This window comes from Triplophysa rosa, linkage group LG11 (assembly GCF_024868665.1).
Source record: "Triplophysa rosa linkage group LG11, Trosa_1v2, whole genome shotgun sequence".
Taxonomy (NCBI): Eukaryota; Metazoa; Chordata; class Actinopteri; order Cypriniformes; family Nemacheilidae; genus Triplophysa; species Triplophysa rosa.
In genome coordinates this window covers 12,937,718-12,963,703 of record NC_079900.1, presented here as the reverse complement: position 1 = coordinate 12,963,703, position 25,986 = coordinate 12,937,718, and the positions used below count along the sequence as shown (strand labels likewise).

At 41.4% G+C, this 25,986-nt stretch overlaps 1 protein-coding gene across 4 annotated transcripts in view; it reads left to right on the top strand.

The window, feature by feature from the left end:
- rarab (retinoic acid receptor, alpha b) overlaps window positions 1-25,986 on the top strand; it is a 115,367-nt gene that overhangs the window by 22,127 nt on the left and 67,254 nt on the right. For all 4 annotated transcript variants that reach the window (XM_057345727.1, XM_057345726.1, XM_057345731.1 and 1 more), the window contains exon 2: window positions 14,517-14,588. The gene's annotated coding sequence lies outside the window, so the exon portion shown is untranslated. The remainder of the gene's footprint in view (window positions 1-14,516; window positions 14,589-25,986) is intronic.

Below are 25,986 nucleotides of genomic sequence, written 5' to 3'. Positions count from 1 at the left end.
TGCTTCTGAAACTGTTACTGAACTCTGCAGCACCACTGTCTAACTCTAATCTTAAAATACATACTGTTAGAAAAATATAGCCACAAGATGTGAACTTTGAGTTTACATGATTTTAGTATGATTTAATTACCCTAATGTAAAGTTATATACAAAATAAACAGCATTACATCATCATGGCAACATTTAGCAAGTTGCAATGTTGTATTAAACTTTATACACATAAGTAATCAATATGATTAATAAGTAATAAATTAACGCATAGCGTTTAAAGGAGTCATATGACAGGGCTAAAACTAATATTATCGATTGTTTTAGATGTAATGCAATGTGTATACATGATTTAAGGTTCAAAAACGCTGTATTTTCCACATACCGTGCATGTTTGTATCTCCTCTTTGCCCCGCCTCTCTGAAACGCGCATATTTTTAACAAAGCTCATCGCTCTGAAAAGCGAGGTGTACTATGATTGGCCAGTTAACCAGTGCATAGTGATTGGTCGAATACTGCAAGCGTGTGATGGAAATGTAACGCCTCTTGCCATATTTGGAACATCAGGTTCCAAAGCAATCGTACTGACAGGTACACCCACCTTACTTTTGGGCAGTCTTAGTCAACTCATACTACAAACTGACGTGGATTTGTGGGGGTGTGGTTACACGAGGTGTTTCAGGCAGGTCTCGGTGAGCATTCGCATTTAGCTAGAATGCATCTTTTGTTCCCACACTTTAATTTTTGCAATTTTACGTGTCTAATACATATACGTATAAATACGGGCAACTTATAACACACCAAAGACACAGAAAAACACGTGTTCACGCCATATGACCCCTTTAAACTTGTGGATATAAAACAGTGTATATTTTTAACATTTAAGGATTTGCCTTAAAGGATTAAAGAATGGCCAGTGAGATTTGCTCTTATTGTAAGTTCAAAGAAAAAGAAAGGATGAGTTGACCATGTCAACATTGTGTCAGAGATGCTTAACTTGTATTAAAGCCTCATTGTGTAACGGGGGTGCTGGCCTCTACAGTAAGTGCACCGTGAAGTAAAAGAGCTGCTTAAAATTCTTCAATTCATGCTTTGTTTGTCACACTGTGCTTTTGACCTTCAGTAAGACTTTTAGCCATCTGCTCCTTGGTCATTCTGGCCTCCTGCGGCCTCTCTCTCTCGTGCTTATAAGATTAGGAAATGCAATCTTGTTATAACTCAACGCAATACAAAAACTGCACGTGTGCAAAACAACATGGCTTCCAAATTTATCGTCACTGGGCATCCTGAATGACTAAGATTGAATGTGGAATTTTTTGACGTAAAAACATGTAGGTCTAAATAATTTCTGGATTTACCTAGAGTTAATTCAGCTTAATCTTACAGGAATTTGTAACTGTTTTATGAGGTGTCTGGTTCATACAATGTGAAAAGTACAAAAGTTATTTGGCATGAAAGCAAATCATACTAAAACTTGCATGTAAGACCATTTAACCCTGTTTGAAAAAGAAACACAAAAACAGTCCTAAATGAAAGAAAACAAGTTGACAAAAAGATTGAATCCAATATTTTGTGATAAAATTGCATAACGTGTGATTTATAAGCTCTCTTTGGTAGCCGGGTCATTTTGACACCGGAACACCACAAGTGTAACAAGTTGGGGGAAAAAAACACAAAAAAGCAACAAAAAAACAACAACATTATTTTGTGAGAGGTTGTTATAGACTTTGTGAACAAAGTCACCACATTTCAGTCCAATCCAATAACATTAACTAGTATGTTTGGGTAAAATATTTTTTTAGCCTACGATTAATCAGCTTGAAAAAGAAACACAAAACCAGTATTTACTGAAAGAAATCAAGTTGACAAAAAGATTGAATCCAATATTTGGTGATAATATAGCATATCGAGTGTCTTATAAACTCTCTTTGGTAGGCGGGGCATTTTGACCTGTGAACACAACAAGTGTGATTCTGCGCCATTTTGTACACAATTATTGAATAAATGAAAGCATTTCAAAACAAACTTTCTGGTTAAACATTAAAGTAGGCTAGTCTGAACAACAGTGCAAATTTTGGTAAGATTTTATTTAATATTGAAAAAAGTTTCAGTCAAAGACTGAGGTGCCTAAACTCAGATTACCTAGCCATACGATTAATCCGTTTGAAAAAGAAACACAAAACTAGTCCTAAATGAAAGAAAACAAGATCGACAAAAAAATTGAATCCAATATTTGGCGATAATATTGCATAACAAGTGATTTATAAGCTCTCTTAGGTAGCTGGGTCATTTTGACCCGGGAACACCACAAGTGTTATAGGGTTTCATATGAATTCATTTGAATTAGCAACCTCTTAAAATAGTTGATAATGGATTGTTGAAAGATTGTTTTGTTTTTTAGAATTTCAACAGTTTTGATCTTGGGTTTAAAAGTGGTATTTTCAACATAAATCGCAACGGATATTGCATGATATTGAAGAAAAATGCACTAACCTTCGAAATAATCCAATATATGATTATTTATGTGATACAATAAGGCTTAAAGTTATCAAATCGGTGTAAACTACATTAAAATATAATTATAAACTGAAAATTATATAATCATCATACATGTTTGACATTCTGTTCGTCGTGCCCATGCACACTTGCATTAACATTTGCATGCTAGTCTCTCTATCTACATTAACCTAAAACTTTCACTATTTGATAACATCGGTCATTGCAACAAACTAAAGCACAGCACATAGCCAGCATGCAAGACATTGCTACTGAATCTAAACTTTGGAAAAAATGAGAACTTAAAGAAATGTCTGTGTATGTTCAGAATCTCCCATGTTATTCTGGGATACGTTTGGAACATAAACACAGGAACGCATTAAATGGTTGTTAACTCCAGCAATTGCTAGGTGCAAATTGAAGCTAAATCCAAAAAACTTTACGAATGAAGCTTGATGAAATGAGAGTATAGAGAGGATGGGGCGTTGAGACTATAGAAGCAAATTTTTAGCTGATTAATCAAAAGCTTATGGAGCGCTAAAAAGGAATTACAGTATCAGTACAGTTCAGAAGCTGTCTCTCTGTCTCAAACTGCAGAAAGCTCGCGCCACAGCACGGAAAATCCTTCACTCTTCGCCGCAGTTTGGTGGGTCCTGATTTGGCTGCTTTTCTTGGAACACACCAAATCTCATGAAGTAACCCAGGGCTGGAGTGTGTGGTCTTCTAAATCACCTGTGTGTTTGTGTACCGATTATTGTGCACGTTTAGTGCGTAAGGGATTGAATGCATTGATGGCATTGCTCTTTTGCATGTGCATATTGTCCCCTCTCGTATGCATTGAGCTGTGTTTGACCGCGTTTGTTATCTCTGTGGTTGTGATTTGTTAGCGTCTAGCTAAATGATTTAGGAGGGTGTGTTTGTGTTAGAGAGTGAGTGAGAACGGGGTGGAGGAAAGTGGAGTATGTGTGGTCTGGACAGGCTTGTGGGTCTCAGTCTAGTAAAATAAACACTTGAGTCTACTAGAGCTCAAGAGATTACGCTAGATTTTTGATTGCCGCAAAAACCCAGCTGGAAGCATCGCATCATTTCCTTGACCTCATTCTGGCAAGGTATCATTAGCGTTTGTCAGTGTGTGTGTGAGTCAGATAATTGATATACTTGTATATTGGTCAGAACAGAATCATGTGATGCTTGCTGGTCGGTTCCTGTTTGTCATCAATAAATGTTAGGAGACTGTTGATTTGTCAGTAAGTTATGTTTATGTGTTTTGTCTCGGTGTGTAACAAATGTAAGGGCTTCTTTTCTCCAGATCCTCTGTTGTAAACCCATCAATTGTTGCACGGTAATTCTATTTGACACGTCTGCTCCGTGCCTGCCAAATACCTGTATTCCCTGCCCTTCTTCTCCATGTTTTTAATGTGCAATTGAAGACAGATGGGGCTCAACATCTGTACAGTGTTGGCAGCACCGCTGTGTTTCTACAGCTGATAAATCGGTGAATCTGCCAGCGTCGACCGTCTCATGCTGAAATTTACTACCCGACGCTCACGCTCCGACCTGCAGCTGGACGCACTGTACCTGTGGACGATTCTTGCCAGGTTATTTGAGAATAAAAATATGCTTCCCTGTGCAGGCTCCTGTTGGGACGATCAAAGCGATTTGTCCAGCCGATCAGTCATCGCTGATCACTTCTTTTCATGATCACCGTGATGTTATGCAAAGGTTATGACCTTTGCTTTTATTTTTTTGGGGTCAGGGTCTTTAACTGCCTGAAAGTCTGCTTTTCTTACTCTAGCTGTTGGTTCAGATTGAGAGATTCAGGGATGCTTATGAGAGCTTCAGAAGAAGGTTGTTTATGCACCCTGTGGAAAATGTCTTCTGTGAATAATACCATTTTTATTTGCAAAAAAAGTAATACGCATGAAGATGAAATAAACTGTAGGATACAAAGTGCTGGGAGTAGTTAAAAATAAGCCCCGAAGGGTGTGTATACAGAGTGCTTTTCCAAGTTACAGAACAAATCTGTCAATTCAGCCAAAAATAATGATTTTTAAAAGAGTTTCAGGCTCATAGAGATGTAACAAAGCTGTCATGATCCTGTCCTTCTTGTCTGGAGTTTTCTAGTGGTTATTTTAGTTTACTAAAATTAAAACTTTGAAAATGTTCCTGTTCATTGAAATTAAATCAAATATTGACCTAAAAATTATTGGAAAAACTTAACTCAAGGAAAAATTGAAATGTTGCCTCAAAAATAAACTGAAGTAAGTTTAAAGCAGTAAAATAAACAAAAACTAAAATAAATTAAATAATTAAAAAAATTAATTCATCTTATATAGCAACATTAAAAATAAACCAATAAATTATAAAATGACAAAAGCTTATACCAAAATTGCTAAAACTTTAACTAAAATTAACACAAAAATAAACATAAAATAAATAAATAAATAAATAAAAGCTAATTAAAAAACTTAATAAAACTAAAATCAAAACTATAATAACTCTGTGCTGTGGTCGTGACAGTACCATGTATTTTGTGCTTGTTGTGTTCTGTGTGGAAACACGTGGCCTTTGTTGTGACTGTGCGCCACGTGTTCTCCAGTCGCGTTTCTGCCCCCTTGTTTCCCCGTTAGCTTCCCATTAGTGTTTTATTCCCCTCACCTGCCCTGTGTAATTTTTCTTCCTTAGTGTTCCCCTCTTAAATCCCTAGTAATCTCTGTCCCGTGCCGGTTCGTCACATTACTATGTCATTGTTAATGTATGTTCCCAGTACCTGTGAGTATTACCTTGATCCAGTCTCGCCTTGCCTTGTCGTGTTTGTGAACTAATTATTTGTATTATTTTTGGACTTTGTTTATTTTGCCCCCTCGTGGGAAGTATTTGTTTTGAGTCCCTGTTTTGTTTACCGTTTTCCCCCATCGTGGGTTTTTTGTTTAATAAAGTTTGTTTATTGCACCTTGGCTATCTGCATTTGGGTTCTTCTGCCATAACCGTGACAAAAGCTAAACGAAACAATATTTCATAGTGTTAAATTACAAAACATGATCAAAGTCAACCAGTAAACGAGTAAGATTTACTTACTTTTGTGCAAAATTTGCACACAGTTTTTTAAAGTAAATTATTCTAAAAAACTGTGTGCAAAAACTTGTGCAAATTTACACAAAAAAGTCAAGTAAATCCTATAGTTGTTTTTTTCAATTGTATTTCCATGCTTTCAGGAATTTTTGGGGGGTTATTAGAGATGCACTGATACTAAATTTCTCCACCGATACCGATAGTCGATTGGTAGAGATATATACTGATTCTGAAGATTAAATTCATATTTCTTAACTTGGCTGCTTGTACATTATCCCTTACATAACATTCATTTAGTTAAGACATATTCATTTAATCAGAATCATTAGATATATAAATTCACACTAAATGTGAATTTGAAATATTTTATTAGCTCATTTTTACCGAATGCAGACCTTCCGTGAGGAAAAGCCATTTACTTTCGGTTTTAAACGACATTCAAACAGGCAATTTGGTTTAATCATTTGCAAATATAATGTAATATATATTATTAAAAGATTTAATAAAAAAAAAAACATGTCAAAATTATTTTGCACCCTGTGTTATTAGTTTTGAGAGGTTGTTATCTGGGTTACCTGCAAATGTCGCGACTGGCCAATCAGAATCAAGCATTCCAACGAGCCGTGTAATAATAATGTGGACCTTTCTCCAATGACTATTAACATTGAACACCAAACTAGTAATGTTTCTTAATATTTTCTATATTATTGATTATTAGCCGATATATCGGTGCATCTCTAGTTATTGTGATTATCTGTTGTGTTGCAGTCAATTAATTTCTAAAGTACTTTATTCTTCTGTATTCTTTTCATTTTCACGTGACATTTGTTAGTCCAACTGTGTTCCAGTCGTCTCAAAGGTCTTAAGACGTTCTTATCAGGAAGTGCACTTTAGTATTTAAACTGGACTCTGATTGAATACTCTCAAACAATGAGATATGCATGAACAACAGACAGAGGCTGATCTGTAATCTGGGAAATCTGGTTCTCTGGACAGGGCAATGTTCTTCAGTTTTCAATCCCGTTGTAATCCTTACCTTCTCGTGATGATGCGCGTGGCTGTTTAATGTTCTTAGAGGGCGATGGAAAGGAGGGAGGAGGACTGACGAAGGCCTCTCTATTTATGCTCATGGGCCCAGAGGGGGGAGTTTCAATTTTTCATGGCACGGCTCGCTGCTCCACTTTCCAGAGTTTTAAAAAATACAGAGATTAGTCACGGCGTCACTCTGAACGCACAGGTTTTCTACACACTTACAGAGCTTCTCAAAGCGAAAGCCAGTCTGGTTTTGATTAGCTGTTTGAAATAAAAGGTTTATAAGGACTGATGCGTCATAGATCTGTGATAGAGATAGACCGGGTGACTCAATCGTTTCTTTTGTTTACATAAATTCTCACACACATAAGCAATTGTTTTGAGAAATGTACATATTTGATTGGTTTAGGTTGATTCTTTAGATTTTTTGTTTTAAATGTATTGTTATATATACAATATCATGCGCATCTTGAATGTGAATGTTTTTGATCATCCCTCCTCAGGCGTTGCTTAAGTAAATATGCACATTGATTTATTTACATTATTTTTTTTGTCTGAATTCTCTATAGTTTGCATGCAGCACCTGGTTGTGTACCATCTATTATAAGATGTTCTCGTCTAAGACCGCCTGGACACACAGAACAGAAAGTACTGTTATGGAACTCAGAAATGTAGTCTAGTATTCATTCGAGCATACAGTACCATGCTGCTTCTGTGAGCAGTCTCCAGTGGCTATTTCTGGGCAGAGAATCGATCTACATGTAGTGGAGTCTGGGTAACTGGTCAATAGCAGCCTATTAAAGAGATGTACCTGCTCAGAGTGCCACTATGTGCGGTCGCTGGATTGTGGTATGTAGAAGAGAGCGTGTGTTGAAATAAAATATGCTTTCTCTTGTTTTAGCACTTATTAGTAGGAATTCAATACAGATACTTACACGGCTTTACATATTTAATAGTCCCCTGAGGTGTCCTAGTTGTTGCTGTATGTGTGGAAGTCACCTGGGTTTGTACTGTTTAAATTTGACAGTCACGTCAAGCTAGTGCTTGAAAGTTGAATTGTTTAAGATAAAGGTGTGTCCACAGAAAAATGTTTTTAGTGGAACACAAATGTGTGTTGAACTAAGCTGGTACTGAAGACAGGATATGTATGGACAGTGTGTAAACATTTCAAAGTATATAATTTTGTACTCTAGGCACTAGCCTATAATATATTAAAACATTTGTATATATATTTTGCTTGAGAAAACTATTTATTAAAGGGACAGTTTACCAAAAACTGAAAATTCTCTCATTATTTACTCACCCTCAGATAGTTACAAACCTGTATACATTTCTTTGTTCTGCTAAACACTTAAGAAGATATTTGGAAGAATGTCAGTAACCAAACAGATTTCATCCCCCATTGACTCCCATAGTATATATTTTTCCTACTATGGCAGTAAATGGGGATTTTTTCGGGGTGAACTATCCCATTAACAATACATAGCTACTTATGAATTATGGATAATATGCTTTTGCCCGCAGAATGGTTTAGCAGGAGTAAACCATTCCAGCAGGATTTAGTTGCTAATGCTAAACAGGCAAACCTAGACCTCCTGCTACAAACACCCCTTAAGAAAAATAATCATGGTTTTACTACAAATAATAACAAAAACATGGTTACTACAGTTGATTTGAACCATGGTAACCACAAGAATAACAAGTTTGGTGTTTGTTGTAAAACTGTAGTTATACAAATGGTAATCAATACAAGTGTTTTACTCTACTCAAGAATTTTTTTAAGTGTTTACTTTATAAAATAGTTTTTACTTTGGAAAATTTAACTTTACTACATTATAAAGCATATATCATACTCATTCATGTATACGTTCTTTACTTATAAAGGTCTAGTGTATAATTTTTTGGAGGATCTATTGACAGAAATGCAATATAATATACATAACTACTGTATGTCTTCAGAGGTGTATAACGACCATGCTGTTTCTACAGTAGCTCTAAACGGACAAACTGCTTTACAGAGCGTTTCGTAAATGCGTTATCTCCTTTGGCAAATAAGCGAAAATGTGACGACATTTTAGTTCTGTGTCAGCCACCGTTTCGAAAGGGAGGGGGTAGGGGTGGAGCGAGCCATTCGCAATTGGGTTGCAATTCGCAACCCAAATGCTAGATGCTGCATAATTTCATACACTGGACCTTTAAAGTTGTCTTTGCACATTGGGCTGGGATAGAAAAAAATATTTTTACACCCGAAAAAATTACTTTTAAGGTTATTTTCAGGATATTGATTTCGTGCTGTATTGCTAGACAGACTCAGTGATCCATGCACATTATCGTCCCACTTTTATTGTGATACTTTATTTTAGCTTTCAGGTGCATTATTGCTATAATGTTCAAAGCTGAAGATAACTTCAAACCGTTAGCAGGAGACAATTAAAGGATAAACTCTATCTATCAATAAACCAGATTACTCAAACACGTAATGATCATCCGAAAGTAGGACAGCCTAATCTGTCCTAATCTGTATTCAGGGGAGCTACAAAATGCACCACATTTCGAATCACATATTCACATTCATGGATCCTTTGTGCATTGTAGCAGGTTACCTTGCGACATGACTTTCTTTACTTGGATATTATATTTTCAGAGATTTTCCGATATCCTGATGAGCTCTCACAATATATATGACTGTATTGGTAGGTACCGGTCGCTTTCCTTTTTACTAAAGGCAAGATGCACCTCACCCGACCCGTCCCTGTAAAAGCAAGTATTCGATCTCCTGCCTCATTTCCAAATCCACCTCCTTTCCCAATACATCTCACCACCGTGATCTCTGGAAAAAGGGTTCAGACAAAAGCATGACACAGGCTGATCCCGAATCAGCTCCTGAGCCCACAGGGGAAACACGTGGCCACGCTGTACATCGACACACACTTCAGCAAATACAGTCCTCTCTTGGACTCAGGAGATTCGAGGACGGTTTGGTTTTTATCACTCGATTCCCATCAATCTTCAGCTTCCAAGGACACCGTGTTTCGAGTGCAGGGGATCCCTCCAGGGATGGCCTGTTCCTGTGATTCATCCAGCCTCTCATCTCGGCTAAAGCGCAGTGCCATGTCGCGTTTAGTCACCCGCTTCGTCCTTGCTGGCCTGCCTGCTTTTACTCACATCTTATTTTAAGCTACAGTCCTGGCTGCCACGGGAGGCGTGGCTTGGCCTGTACAAACAGATGTACAACCTCCCTGTTTTGTACAACCTCCCAGTATTTGTTTATAAGGGTTGTCGCTCTCATTTATGTCTGACTGTTTCGTTGGCTGGATATGTGGTTCTAATAAGTGTAACTTATTAGATGGTGGTGGTGTTATCGAAACACTTCTCCATTTGTATGAACGTACTGACCAGCATAGCAACATGCAAGCAGAGAAAATCCTGTAAGGTGAGCTATTTGTCTGTCTGACAGATAAACTGTTTGTCTTGAGATCGTTTGCTTGATGTTTTTCATTACGCAATATTGATTGGTGCATTTCATGTCTCCTGTGTGTCATTTTGTGCAGAAGCCATCTTCTTGTTTTGGATGTGTTGACATTAAAGGGATAGTTCAGCCTAAAATAAAAATCTTTCATCATATACTCACCCCATGGCATATAAAATATGTATGACTTTCTTGTGCAGAACAGAAAAGAAAGTTAAACTTCCACATTGACTTCCGTTGTATGGACACAAAACCTCTGAGACATTTCTCAAAATATCTTCTATTGTGTTCCAAGAGTCACTTGCAGGTTTTGAACGACATGAGGGTAAATAAATGAGAATTGAAATTTTATATTTGGGTGAACTATCCCTTTAAGAGTATGCACACTCATAGCTTATTATATGCATTATATGCATTTAAGGGACAGTTGTATTGCTAATATTCTACAGTATTGCTAATAGTTTGTCCCTCTCATTTTTTCGTTTCTGTTTCTCTGCCCCCCCTTCTCTTTTACTTTCTAATGCACACATTATATTCAAGACCCCCCGGTGTATCTCGTTGGGACCCCTGCTATTGAAGATTGTTGAGTTCAGCGGGTAGAGATGCTTTATCTTGTGTCACTGGGGGGTGGTCTTATTTAGATAGTTCAGGGTGGGGTGGGTGATGGGGTTTAAGGTTGACCTTTACCCTTTACAGGGTCATCATCCATTAGGATGCGAGGGGCGGATGTCAGTGGTCATCCTGCGATGACTATTAGTCTTCTAGCATCATTTTTTCTGTCTGTCGGATCTGTCAAGATCAATCCACTCCTCCATAAAACAAAGAGGTGATGCCCCCGTTCCAGTGGAGTATCTATCCTTTACTCCAGTCCACTCTCGCACAGTTCTGTTGTGTCCTGCTCCGCTCCGCTCTCTCTCTCTCTCTCTCTCTCTCTCTCTCTCTCTCTCTCTCTCTCTCTCTCCCCTTCTCTGTTTTTCAACAGGCATCTCATAAATTCCAAAGTGTCTGGAAACCTTTGGCATATTAGCATGAAAAGATTTCTTTCTTATATTTAGATTACATTTTTTTTAAATTAGAAGTTATGCCAGTTATTCTGAAAAGACTTGGGTCAATCAAGGAAACAGCATTCTGCAAATTTGTTCAGCTCTGTGGCTTTGCATAATCATTTATGTAATGTGAGGTGTTGTTTTAAAGTGTGTAGCTCATAGCAGTTAATTTTGGAATGCCGGGAAAGCAATTTTAGTCCTGCAACTAGTCATCATGTAATCTAAAAAGATTAGAGATTAAATGACTGGATTGGCCACAAAGTAGATTACCTAATGTTTAAAAAGGAGCAAAAAACATCAGACAATCACAATAGTATATGGTAGTTTGAATCTCACAACGCATGTCAAGAATATCTGCATTAGGGGTGACTGTACAGTTTCACAGTAGGAGTAATTTTATTTCACAGTAACAATATACTGTATGTCACAGTCTTTGCTGCATGTTTCTTAGATTTATATTTCTATTGTCGTTTTTTGGAATATAGACATTTGTAGAAATTTGCAATTCATCAGAGTAGTTAGCTCCTAATTACAAGTTAACTAAATGCTCACCATAGTTTCAAAATCTTTAGTTAAGTGTTGAAAATGCACTGAGGATGTATAATATTTATACAGTATATTTAAGATTAGGTTTGAAAATATGCATAAACATGCATTCAGAGTATCTGTATATGACATTTACATTTACATTTAGTCATTTAGCAGATGCTTTTATCCAAAGCGATTTACAGATGAGGGAAACAATGGAAGCAATTGGAACAACATAAGGACAACAAAAAGCATAAGTACCATAAAAGAAAACTGGTCTCATATAGCCTAACACAGTATACAGAGCTAAGAATTTTTTTTTTTGAAAGAGTAGAAAAGAGATAGAAGTCAGAACTGATCAGTCAGGTGTTGACGGAAGAGATGTGTTTTCAGACGGTTCTTAAAGATGGCCACAGAATCTGCTGATCTTGTAGCAGCGGGAAGATCAATCCATATGATCATTCCATATGACAGGCTGATCTAAAAAATATATATATTTATAAGCCCAAACCATGTACACACAACATGTATTTTTATTAATAAGCCCCTCCTGTGTGTGTCTATTTTTCTCCACATCTCTGTCATGCTCAGTTCGTCACGCCCACTTATTTACATACCATGGTATACACAAAATAGGAACCTTTGTTGCATGTGACATTTTATTCTCAACATTATCTACCTTTATACTTCCCAGATCTAATTTGTAAAAGGAATAAACTGATCAGCGATGCTATAGAAGAACCATTTTTGGCTCCTCAAAGAACCATTCAGTCAAAGGTTCTTTAAAGAACCATCTCTTTCTTACTTTTTATGATCTGGAGAACCTTTTTCGCCACAAAAAACCTTTTGTGAAACCGAAAGGTTCTTCAGATGTTTAAGGTTCTTTATGGAACCATTTAGACAAAAAAGGTTCTTTTATGGCATTGTGAAGCACCTTTATGTGTAATAAAATGGAGTGTAATTCACTCCAAAGTCAAAAGGAAAGCGGACTGTGTGACGTAACGCTACAGGCAATGGTTATTTAGTCAATCAACATAAAGTCAAATTGTGTAACTTTTATGCAAGTAAAGCGCATATAAAACATGGTCAATGGCATAAATATCTTGATATATTGTGGTATTATTTGGTGTAGCACTTTCATTCATGCTAAGATGCCGATGTTCATTCCAGCGTGCTGTGATGGTAACAGTGTTTCATAAGAGTCCCATCACAGCTCATACTTAATAGAGACCTCAAATGCCTAGAAGAGCTCACATCTACACTCTTGGCTTTTAATGCAACAGTAGATGGAATCATTTGAGTTGAGAACATTGTATCCCCTGTGCTATTGCTGCTACCTCTTTAATAATGTCACAGACTCAGTGCATGTACCGTGTGAGAGTCAGGCCGGCTGATGGCAGAGCACTCTGACAGAAGAGCTTACCTGCTGACAGAGCTTCTCTTCTTTGGCCATCTTTGTCAGACTGAGGAGATGTCACATGTGGCCTCAGCACTGTGCAAAATGACATCTTGGTGTCCATAGGCAAACAGATTCTGAAGGAGACATTCTTCTACTGTTATGATAATCTGTGTGTTCCTTTGAAACCTACAAATGCCAGAAATGCAGTTAAACATAAATATTGGGCGTGGGAATAAGCATGGTACACAATATAATACTACTGTGACGTCTCCGAGAATTAAATATAAAAAACACTCAAGCCATGTGAGGAGAGGATACGACATACATTGTTATACACTCTTAAAAAAAGGTGCTTCAAAAGGTTCTTCGATGCCATAGAAGAACCTTTTGGTTCCATAAAGAACCTTTAATTTTCACAAAAGGTTCTTTGTGTCGAAAAAAGGTTCTTCAGATTATAAAAAATAAGAAAAAGATGGTTCTTTAAAGAACTTTTGACTAAATGGTTCTTTGTGGAACCAAAAATGGTTCTTCCATGGCATCGCTGTGAAACACCTATATTTTTGAAAGTATACTGTTGTGAATAGCTGGAGTAGAGAGTAAATCTTTTATATCATTTGCTGTGGTACAGATGGAATCTAAAAACATTACTGGAGGTAACAAAAACAATCCTCACTCACTCTTAAAGAACACATAGTGCTTGGGGGTGCTGTCAGTGAGAGGGCTAACAAGTGTGCACATACTTCTTTTTACTGTCATATTTCTCAGCGTTCAAACACAATAAGCACATGATGAGACAGATCACGCTATGGGTCTCCTTTTGTATGTTCACATACAGTATGCACTTGTAATCGCTCTGATGGGTTTGACCTCTAATATGAGCTTTATGAATAAAGACCTTCAAACTGACTGACAAGCGTGACGCTTTGTTGTCACTTCTTTTATTATTCACAACAAGATGACAAGAAGCTCTTTTACGTCACGTCACCGCAATCTTCTCTGATAGAATCAGGAATCTTTGAAGTCAATGAATAATATATTTGGAAATGTATTTGATGTTTTACAAGTGTGCCATAGGTTGATGATCAATATTTCTGAGTATTATGATGTTTTACATACAAATGAACATTGAAATTCTTTGTCAAGTTTTTAGTTTTTTATAGTATAGTATTTATTTTTACATTCATATTTTTGGGGAATAGAAGAGGGGTAAAAGTGAAATGTACTATAGCATCTACCTGAACTCAGTTAATTCTCCTTGACAAAAATACACATATATTGTGTGAATGTAATGTCTACTCATGTACCCTGTTTATATCATATTGTGTTCATAGATTTGTTAGTTTTGTTTAATATGTGGCAGCATCGTTAAACTTGTGTCATAGTTCTCTCTTCTTTTTCCAAATCTTAAAGAATGAAAAACGAAATCTGTGAGAATAAAAGATCATTGACTGTATACTAAACCCCTGAATCACCTTTTCTCTTACAGAAGACTGTGCAGATGTTTGTTCTTAGTGGAATTTCTTCAAGAAATGCTATTGCGCTGACATCCAAGCAGCAGGTAACAACTCTGGTTTTATTTGCTCTTAAAGTGAGTTCCCTTTCTGTCGGTCTCTAGACGTTGTGTCAAGCCGACAGATGGGGTTCGTCCTTGAGAACCAATCGCTTCTGACTTCTTAGGCCAATGAAATTGGCGAATGAAATTTGCATTGCGGACTCCGCCCCCGGATATCCGGGTATGAAAGGGAGACGGCGTGCCTCATTCATTCACCTTTTGTTCTTCGGAGCCTTCGCTCATGATCAACAGACTTCGCTACAAATAGCATGTCAGCCATGCTTTCCCGGGCCGCCGGCATTGGGTTGCGGTGCACCGCACTGCCTCTCCCAACGCTCGCGGCTGGATACATGGTAACTCGGGCTTGAGAGCGGCTCCAAGCCGCACTCGCCCCCAGTGCCGTGTTCCCCCGGAAGTGCATGAGGAACTTAGTACGACCTGGAACACCCCCCTTCGGCGCGTACACGTCAACTAGTTCCATCGCCCTTTCTTCCCTCGATGGTGGGGCAGCTAGAGAATACGTCAATGTCCCCCAGGGGCTCGACCTAGACTCCCGTCCAAAGCATGTAGGCTTTTCGGCATCTGAGGTGTCGAGAGCTTACTCTGCTGCGGGCCAAGCTGTCCCCTCTCTCCACGCTATGGCCATCCTGCAGGTCCATCAGGCCAATGCGCTGAGAGAGCTCCACGAGGGTAAGACCTACCCAGCGCTTATGCAGGAACTCCGCGCCGTCACCAACCTTGCTCTACGGGCGACCAAGGTGACCGCGCGGGCCCTGGGTCGGGCGATGTCCACACTTGTGGTCCAGGAGAGACACCTCTGGCTGAAACTTACACAGATGAGTAATGCTGAGAAAGTCCGCTTTCTCGACGCACCCATTTCGCAAGGGGGGGCTGTTTGGTGATACGGTCGAGCCGCAGTTCGACAGTCAGGGAGCAGACAGAGGATATCAAGTATGTCCTCCCCAGCCGCGACTCAATCACCCTCTGGCCGCCGAGATCCCGTGCACCGTCTGCTTCCCAGCAGCCCTGGTCCTCTTCGAGACATCGAAGAGGAGACCACCACCCCATCAGCAGCCACGGCAGAAGCCAAAGCGACCCTCATGGGAAGACCCCAGGGAGATCGAGAATACCTTCGGGCCCGACCCCAGCCATTCCATCGCTGGTTGGTCGATCCGGGACGGTTCCTGCCCCGTTCCAACAGCCCACTTCTAAGAGTTTTCTCTCTCTCTGGGCGTTTATCACAGCCGCTCTCACCCTCTACACGACGGTGTTCGGCAACTCGACGTTGCGTCACGGCGAGACCCAATGTCGAGGATAATCATCAGCCTAAGCACTCTCATTCGATGGTGCGTTGTGCTACATCATCGCCAGGCAGGTAAAACTGCAGAGCCGATCTCCTTTCCAGGGGCCCCCCCACGGCGAGGGATCCGCACTGCCAGCCATCGAACCACCCCCAGGATGTCGATGAAGCAGAACGTACCCCTAGCCTCTCTGTCCCTGGGAGCCTGACAAGAGCTTCCCAAACCGTCACGGTGACTACGGGATACGGTCCGTCTCGGCTACGTGATCCAACTCCCCAGACGCCCGCCCAAGTTTCGGGGCATCATCTCAACCTCAGTCAGAGGCAAGGATGCTGCCATGCTTTGGGCCGAGGTCGCCACCCCTCTGGAGAGGAAGCGATCGTGCTCGTCCCTCTAGCTGAGATGTTCAACGGGTTTTACAGCCCGTACTTCATCGTCCCCAAAAAAGCGGGGGTCGCTAGATCTGCGTACCCTGAACAGGCACCTACTCAAGCTGCCATTCAGGATGCTCACGCAGAAGCACATCCTGGCATCTATCAGATGTCAAGATGGATTCATGGCAATCGACCTAAAGGACGCTTACTCTCATGTCTCGATTCTCCCTCGTCATCGCCCTTTCCTACGGTTCGCTTTTGAGGGTCAGGCATATTGGTACAGAGTCCTCCCTTTCGGTCTGTCCCTGTCCCCACGAGTCTTCACGAAGATCGTGGAAGCCGCCCTCACTCCCCTCAGGGAGAGAGGTGTGCGGGTACTAAACTATCTCGACGACTGGCTCATTTGACACACTCGCGAGATCTGTTATGTACACACAGGGACCTAGTGCTTCGGCACCTAGATCGATTGGGACCACAGGTCAACCGAGAAAAGAGCAGGCTCTCCCCTGTGCAGAGAATCCTCTTTTTTGGTATGGAACTCAACTCTGTCTCCATTACAGCGCGACTGACTCCAGGAAGCGCTCAGTCAGTGTTGAACTGCCTGGAATATTTCAAGCAGTCAGCGGTCCCCCTGAAACAAATTCAGAGGCTCCTGGGCACATGGCATCCTCGACGGTGGTGATACCCCTCGGGTTGATGCACATGAGACCACTCCAAAACTGGCTACAGAGTCGAGTTCCCTGGAGAGCGTGGCACACCGGCAGCAGGCGGGTGGTGATTACGCCTCTCTGCCGACGCACCCTAACCCCTTGGTCTTCAATGACCTTTCTACAGATGGGGGTCCCTCTCGGGCAGGTCACGAGGCGTTGTGGTGACAACAGACGCCTCCCTGCAGGGTTGGGGTGCCATGTGCAAAGGGCACGCAGTGTCTGGGCGATGGACGGGCCCCCACCTGTGCAGGCATATCAACTGCCTAGAGTTGTTGGATGTGCTACTTGCACTGAAGGGGCTACAACCTCTCATGCAAGACAAGCACGTGTAGGTCCGGTCGGACAGCACAACTGCCATAGTGTATATCAACCGCCAGGGTGGCGTTCCCTCACGGCAGCTAACACGACTCGCCCGACGCCTCCTCCTGTGGAGTCACACATATCCCAGGCGACCTGAACCAGACAGCCGATGCGCTCTCTCGTCAGTTGACGCCTCGCGGAGAGTGGCGACTCCACCCCCACGCAATCCAGCTCATTGGGTACAGTTTGGGCGGGCTCAGGTAGACCTGTTCGCCTCCCTGGACACCACCCATTGCCCGCTAGGGTACTCCCATCCGAGGCCCCCTCAGCACGGATGCTCTAGCGCACAGCTGGCCGTGGGATAAGCGGAAGTACGCCTTCCCCCCCAGTGAGCCTCATTGCACAGACTCTGTGCAAGGTCAGGGAAGAGGAGCATCAAGTGTACTAGTTGCGCCATACTGGCCCAACCGGACTTGGTTCTCGGAGCTAATGCTCTTGACAACAGCTCCCCCCAGCCGATTCCCCTGACGAAGGACCTGCTTTCCCAGGGGAAGGGCAAGTTATGGCATCCCAGGCCAGACCTCTGGAACCTCCATGTCTGGCCCCTGGACGAGATGAGGAGATCCTGAGTGGCTTACCCCCTGCGGCGGTTAGGACCATCACTCAGGCTAGGGCCCTGGCCACTAGGCGGCTATACGCCTGTAAGTGGTGCCTCTTCTCATCCTGGTGCTCTTCTCGAAGAGAAGACCCGCGGAGTTGCTCGTTTGGGAACGTGCTGTCCTTCCAGAGACTCGAGAGTTATCGCTCCCCTTCCACACTGAACGTGTATGTAGCCGCTATTGCCGCTCATCACGACCCAGTTGCTGGTAAGTCTCTAGGACAGCACAACCTGATCAATTGGTTCCTAAGGGGTGCGGGAAGGCACTGCCTCACCCGCTCTCCGTACCCTCTTGCGACCTTGATGCGGTCCTGGAGCCCCTCGGAGATGCCGCTCTTTCTCACCTCATGATGAAGACGGCTCTCTGGATTGCGCTCAAGAGGGTAGCGGACCTAAAAGCATTCTCTGTGTCCACAGATTGCCTAGAACTCGGGCCCGGTGATTCTCACGCTATCCTGAGACCCCGGCCCGGCTACGTGCCCAAAGTTCCCACCACTCCACCTACACCAGGTGGTGAACTTACAGGCGCTCCCCACCAGGGAGGAAGACCCAACCCCATCCGTGTTGTGTCCAGTACGCGCATTGCGCCTCTGCTTGGACCGCACGCAGAGCCACAGGAGCTCTGAGCAGCACTTTGTCTGTTTTGGAGATCAGCAGGGAGGGCTGTCTCAAACAGAGATTGGCGCACTGGATCATGGACGCCGTACTGTGGCGTACCTGTCCTAAGATCGCCCGCGCCCACTGGGTGAGAGCTCTCTCCACACGGAGTACAGCCTCTTCGTGGGCACTGGCTCGACGCGCCTCTCTGGCAGACATCTGCAGAGCTGCAGGTTGGGCTACACCCATCACCTTCACGAGGTCCTACAGCCTCCGCGTAAAACCGGTATCAGCTCGAGTCTTGCAGGCATCAGGCAAGACTGGCGGCCGGTAGGGCGTACGCCTATGACAGTACCTTCCCCCCTTTCTCCTAAGGGGGTCAGCGTACTAAATTAGCCTCCCTTCTTCCCCCACTGGGTGAAGAACAGGCACTCCATCCATCACTAAGCAAGCACCTCCTGCGGGCGGGCTGGGCAGAGCAGCCCTGCCCCTTAGGCCGGGTACCAACTGAGTTATCCACAACATAGCTCTAACCGGACCTAGTGCTACCGGACGTTGTAACCCCCAGCAGGGCGGTCCTGTCTGATGTATCCTCATGATTGGTTCCCACCTTGGTAACCCATGACCTTCCCTAGGTGGACCTCCACCTCGCGGTTAACTCCTTCAGTCCGCACATTCTTCCCATGAGTTCTCCCCCATCGGTGAGACCATGTTGGCATCTCCACTAAACTCCTCCCTCCGGTAGGAAGTGGTCTCTGTAGCGCATCCCCCGCTTGAGGAAGTAGCGCTTACCCAGTGGCCTTACAGTACCAGGCGGCTTCTCGCTTTTAGAGAAACAAGGCCGCCGCCTGTGAGGCCGAAGGCAGGGGCCTTCCCACCTTTCAAGTAAAGCTCTGGGACCCCTACCTACCCACTGGTAGGTTACAATTTTGCTGTAGCGCTCACGGCTGACACGCCCAGGCCAGTCACCATCGCTTTGCTAGAGATTGTGACAGGGCACAGTGTTGTGGCGTTTTCTATAGGAACCCCATCTGTCGTCTCGACACAACGTCGAGAGACCGACAGAAAGGGAACGTCTTGGTTACGGATGTAACCTCAGTTCCCTGATGGAGGGAACGAGACATTGTGTCCTTCTTGCCACAACACGTGCTGCCCACTGCAGCAGTTGTGAGAGGTCTCAGGCTCCTCAGAACTAAAGGTGAATGAATGAGGCACGCCGTCTCCCTTTTATACCCGGATATCCGGGGGCGGAGTCCGGCATGCAAATTTAATTCGCCAATTTCATTGGCCTTTTCTAAGAAGTCGGAAGCGATTGGTTCTCAGGGACGAACCCCATCTGTCGGCTCGACACAATGTCTCGTTCCCTCCATCAGGGAACTGAGGTTACATCCGTAACCAAGACGTTTTCTCAAAAAAATGACTTTTTTCTTCTGCGGAACACAAAAGAAGACATTTTGAAGAATGTTGGGAACCGAACAGTGCCGTCACCCATTCACTTCAATTGAATGGAGACAAAACGAATGCCAGTGAATGGGTGCCAGTTAACAAGATTCTTCAAAATATCTTCTTTTGTGTTCTGCTGAAGAAAGAAAGTCATACAGGTTTGAAATGACATGAGGGTGAGTAAATGATGACAGAATTGTCATTTTTGGGGAACTATCCCTTTAATTCTGCAGCATAGAAGCAGCAAGAGAAATGCAGGGTAGACATAAAAAAGAATACATAAAGTATAAACATGTCATATTTTACTTTCATGCAGCTTATAATAAGATCGTAGCATCCTAGAGAGCTTTTAGAATGTCATCGAGGATATGAGCTTCATGTGAATGTTTCCCTCCTAAATCCATCATAATAAATCACGTCCCTTTTAGACACACAGCAGATGCAAATAGATTCAGTCTTCCTGAAAATGAATGGTGTTGACATTTCACTATTCACTTCAGTTACACTCCAGACGAGTTATTAGTTTATTACTGAAAGCCTTTGTATCATGAATCAATTAATGTTTACACCGCCATTAATGAACCAGACCCACAATTCCTTTCTGTTCCTGTGCTTTAGCATTTTAAATCATCCTTCATACTTCATGTTTTAGTTACTGTTAGTTCTTTCTGTACTTCTAACGTTTTCCCAAGGCATTGATATCTACAGACAAACCAATTTTGCATCAAAACAGCGTAATGCCCTGTTAGCTAATAAAAAACACAGCGAATTATTTATTGTCTTCTTTGCTCATTAACATGTAATTTACATCCTTGATCGTTGCAGAAGAAAACACACGGTTTCTCTCCTCTATGAGCTGTTCCCCGTGGATTCATAAGGGAACTTGGCGAGCGCACATCACCCCGAACGCTTCGCCGTTATCTTCTCCACTTCCTCCTCGTTCCCACCGGGACTCTCATCCTCGCTTTGAAGTAGCAGCGCTCGAAAAAGACATCTCATGCACGCTGAGAGGAGTAATACAAAAATGTTGAGAGGGGATGGGTTTTGGCTGCTCGAGTTAGAGGGATTTGCGGTCAGACTCAGAAACTGCACGATGCAGCAAAATAACATAATTGTTGTCATTGCTCAAAATCAAGCAAGTGCAGTTACATGAAAAAGTTGCCAAGAGTGCTGCATGCCATCCAGGCGATGCGACACGCTGTCTGTCTCTTCCAGCCCACTCATAATAGGGAGCACTTGTGATCTCATTCGGTTGCAAAATGACTAAAGTTACTGCATTTTGCCTGGATGGAAGTATAGCTGGACATATGTGTGCTCGCTCTGCACAATAGCTGCCGGGTCCCTTTAATCCGGCTATTTTAGTTTTGATGTTCAGTTGATGTTAATTGAAGCCTAGAGTGATGGCATGCTAGAAGTGTTGGCAGGAATGTTTGTTATACTTTGCTTCGAGAATAAAAAAGCAGGATGCAGCTTTTTGCCATTTTCAGTATGGCACACGAGCGATCTATCTGTCAGAGACACAGGATTTGAGCTGGAAATGCTACAGGCTTTCGTAATGAAGGATTATGTGATGGAGGCTTGCTTTGGCATGAAACAGCTGGTTGACATCAATTTAGGATGCTGCTTGTGATACATATTCAATGATTTATACAGATTCAAGTTAATCGATTTTGAAAATGAATGGTTAATGTGCATAGTTTCATTGTTGTGTGGTAACTGCAGTCATTGCGAGGATTGACATTTTGGTTTTTGGCTGTTTGGGTTTACTAGCATCGGTCAATCATAATTATGCCTGTTTGGCCGAATAGAACTGGTCAGTTTTGTGTCAGTGGGTAATGCACACAATTTTGTTTTCAAATAAGATTGGTCAACCATTGGATTCATTGGTCAGATGCCCAATATGCAAAACATTTCTTCTATATGTTATCGGTCTTTGTCAGGTGACGTCACACAAGTGCATTATGGGTATCGCCGCCATTTGTAAGGTATCAACGCCGAGATGTTCTATCTTCTTCATTCAATTTCGCTTCATTTCAGAGACAAAATGGTACGTTCTTGTTGTGTAATATGTTGTAATACTAAGACACGATAGAAACAGCCTAAAGCTTCACCACTAGGAAAGATTTTTTAGGTTTCCCACTTGGAAGAAAGATTACGGACAGTATGTAATAACACATTCTGTTATGCATTTTAAAACTGAGTTTTAACCCATTGTTGCTTTAAAAATAAAGTATGTACAATAGAATGTGTTTTTGATTGTTATCAGTACTTGACAGCCAAATGAATTACAGAAAAGGTTGAACAAACAGGGTAAGGTTTAGAGACTCACGTAACGTATATTGCTTACAATTGTGTGCAAATCAATGGTAGACAAATGCAGTCCATATAATTAAGCTTAAGTAAATGTAAATTTTTATACCGTAAAGAAGATGGTTAATATCCAAAAAGGAGGTTGGAGACAGTAATGCCGGGGTACTCGACTATTTGCGGCCAGGTAGTATGGATCTGTATTGTTAATGAATGAGAAATTATATAAATTACTTTTCCTGACATCTTTGGTGAGATTATTTCGGTATCTTGTGTCCTTGGTTTGCTTCTGTTTCTCCAGTATGACGATTTAATTGGTCTTTGCTGTACCACTCTGTTTACTTTCAGTTCACTGCTCAATGCAGCAATACCTCCAAAATTCCACCTTGGTGACATCACACACACAAAAAACCCACGTGTCTGACAAAGACCGATTCACATTGCATTGTGCATCTGCATCTTTGTTTATTGTAAAGCAATACTTCTTAATTTCTTAATTGACTTTGCAAATGTAATTTGTGTAAATTGTGCATTGCAATTAGCATATTATGTTTTTAATAATATAATATAATATAATATAATATAATATGATGTATAATTGAGAATCACCACAGACTGCTCTCAATCATTACTGACATGCCATCTGTGTTTCTTCTCTAAATTTCTTATAAAAGTCATGAAAGGGTTAAGAGTTGTACACTTGGTTTCTGGGGAGATACGCTGTTCACTCCAACGCCGTCGGAGGGGGTTTGGCTATTGGCGGTAATAGCATCATTAGGGGGAGAAGTGTTCCAAACCATATTAAAGCCTTATAGCTGTATCAGTCATGTGAAATGATATGCCTTTGTTAGGTCAGACTTAGCCCACCGTTTCATCTACCTCACCCAGAGATATGGCTTTCATTGCTATTAGGTTCCACTGTCGTGATGGATGGTGTTGTTTCTTGTGCCAATGGAGGCGTATCTCTCTGCTCTGAACTTGTTTTTAATTAGCTTTCCTATGTTAATCAGAACGATTGTATCGACTTGGTTGTTAGTTAGTCTGGATTCATTTAAGATCTTTTCCAACAGGAGTTTTCTGTTTTTGCATTGCTCATCTTATGTAATTAAACAATATACTGAACCCAAAAACATCTAATCATGTTTGCCGAGTAAGTATTTATATGTTTAATTTTTTTTTTAATTGTTTGCAATATGCAGGTGAACTACATGGTGGTATAAATTCAGTATAAAGGAGGAAAATAACCTTAAGTGAGCAAAGTTTATCTTACAAAGACCTTAATGTGACTTCATATAAGACATTATATTAAAACAGCATAGGTTACTTAAAATATAATGGTAAACACCTCTAAACCCCCTTTTAAATTTTAAAGGTCTTTTTCAAAACATAAAATGATAACATTTCAATCCATTTATTGTTATTTAGTAAAATGAAAGACCAAATGAAACACAAGGATATAAAATTCATTTTGTCAGTGTAAGATCTGCTTCCTGTGTAATGTTGAGATGAGGTGAAACACTTCTACCTTCTGTGCAGAAATTTTGCACGCCATCCTCAAAGTCGGAGCCCTTTACAGAGGTTTTGAAGAGAAGGTGTGAGAAGATATTCCTCTCTCTCTCTCTGCAGTGGAAGAAGTTGAAGGGTGGAGGGCGGAGAGGTATGCATGTGGGGGAGAGAGTTCGTCTTTCCTCAGTTAGGGTCATGTGATCCGCTTGACAGATAAGCCTCCGTGCAGCGGGCAGAAAGTGCTGGAGGCGCAGTACTGATTAAAACTCAGACTGCTATCTATCATCGAACCCCCTTCCACCCTCCTCCAGCGCCGTCTTCCTCGTATTCTTTTCTAGTGTGGGCACCACGTAACAGATGGGTTTCCCAGAATCCAATATCATTCGGTTGGGTAAAAATCCATTTGCATGCACCCATCACGCACTTACAGAAGACCCCTTCTCATTCTTTCTCTCTCTCTTTCTTTTATATCCTCCTCTCTCTTCACCCGTAATTTCATTTCTCTCAGACAGTCAAAGCTCTTTCTCTCTGTTCTTATCCTTTCTGGTGTCTTTCGCTGAGCGTCCTCATGGCATTTGTCTCGAGTCGTTTTTCTCGACTCTGTCTCTTTGAATTTTGAGTCAACGTTTAAGCTTCTAATAACATTGAAGTTTTCAATAAACTTGCTGACACTAAAGTGTGTCATTTCTTTGACGTTAGCCTCAAATTATGCAGGTATATATTAGGTTGAAGTATAAACACCGTAGTTCTGTGACACTATTAGTGCATTGCTCAGTTTAATTGTTGGTTTTTAAACAGTCATTGCCTTTTTATTCAGTGACGCCAATTCCACAGAAATTACACACTTTAGCTTTTACATGATCTTTGTGCAAAAAGGGTGATCCTGTTGTTATGCAGTAGGATTTGAACCTGCGGATTTAAGTTGTATATATGTACTAGATGTCCATAGGAAATTGTTTGGCAGTTTGCAACCAAGAGAAAAGAAGTGACCCTAATTTGTGTAGTTAGGGCATGAGGTCAAGAATTGCAATTCTGTCCCTCCCTCATTTTGTGTGCAATAAGTGCACAGCATGTCTTCTTTAGCGTCTCCTCTTTTAGCGTCGCCTCTCTCTATCTTTCTCTCTGTCTCTCTCTCTCTCTCTTGCCCTCTCATTTTCTGTGTCCCGGTGGCCTGCTTTTGAAGCCCCACTGTAATAGGATTATGTGTGCCGTGGTTGACTTTGTGGAAAAAAAGGAAAATAGAGATGTCAGCACACAATGTTCTCAATGGGCATGCACAAATAGAAGGGCCTTTAACAAAGATCACCTGGTAACATGAGGACACCCTTGGGTTTCTGGGAAATAGCCTAGGTGGGAGAACACTGCAAAATAGACAAACACCTGAGAGACATATGAACAAGCATTGTGTGGACAAAACTCATACGTTTTGTTACTATGGAAACACATTCACACACAGTGGCTTATACACTGGCTTACTCATATTGATATATAGTAATGTATATATAGAGGTATGCAGTAAGTCTTTCATTCTTTTTTCTTTAATGCAGAGGTTGATAATAAGGCTATATTTGCAACTGTGACATGTTTCTCTCTAACGCCCATGAAAACAAATGTAGAATCGAGCTGTAGGCTGCGGATTTGCTTTTGTTTTATTCTTACTATTTTTCTACCCTGTCTAATCCATCACTTCCCTCGCTTACATAATGACCCTAAATACTCTGCTCTTGAAGTCTGTTTCTATTGGCTCATGCAGTGGTGTTATTGAATGTGTGTTTCTGCAAAATTCAGTTTCAGCCCTTACCCATTACTGCAGTATAACAGATATTGTCGTATAATATATTGGATGTGTGTGTGTGTGTGTGTGTGTGTGTGTGTGTTTGTTTGTTTGTTATGTTGGTTACTTTGATGATGCTTTCAGCTGACTTATAAGAAAGTAGAAGTATTAGCTCTGTTTAACAGAATTTTCTAGACTGACCACATGTTACGCCACCACACACACACACACACACACACCAAAAAGTCTTCAGATTCTGGTCACAGCTTGTGTAACCTTTTACAAATGTAGCAAAAATATATAAGATTGAGCTGTGATTTTGGAACATTTTAACATTTTAGTCTCTGTCTTCATTATAGATTGGATAGTTAGACCTTCATTAATCCAGTAAATATAGCGTAACAATAGGAGCTGTGGAATTCAGGACATGTTCT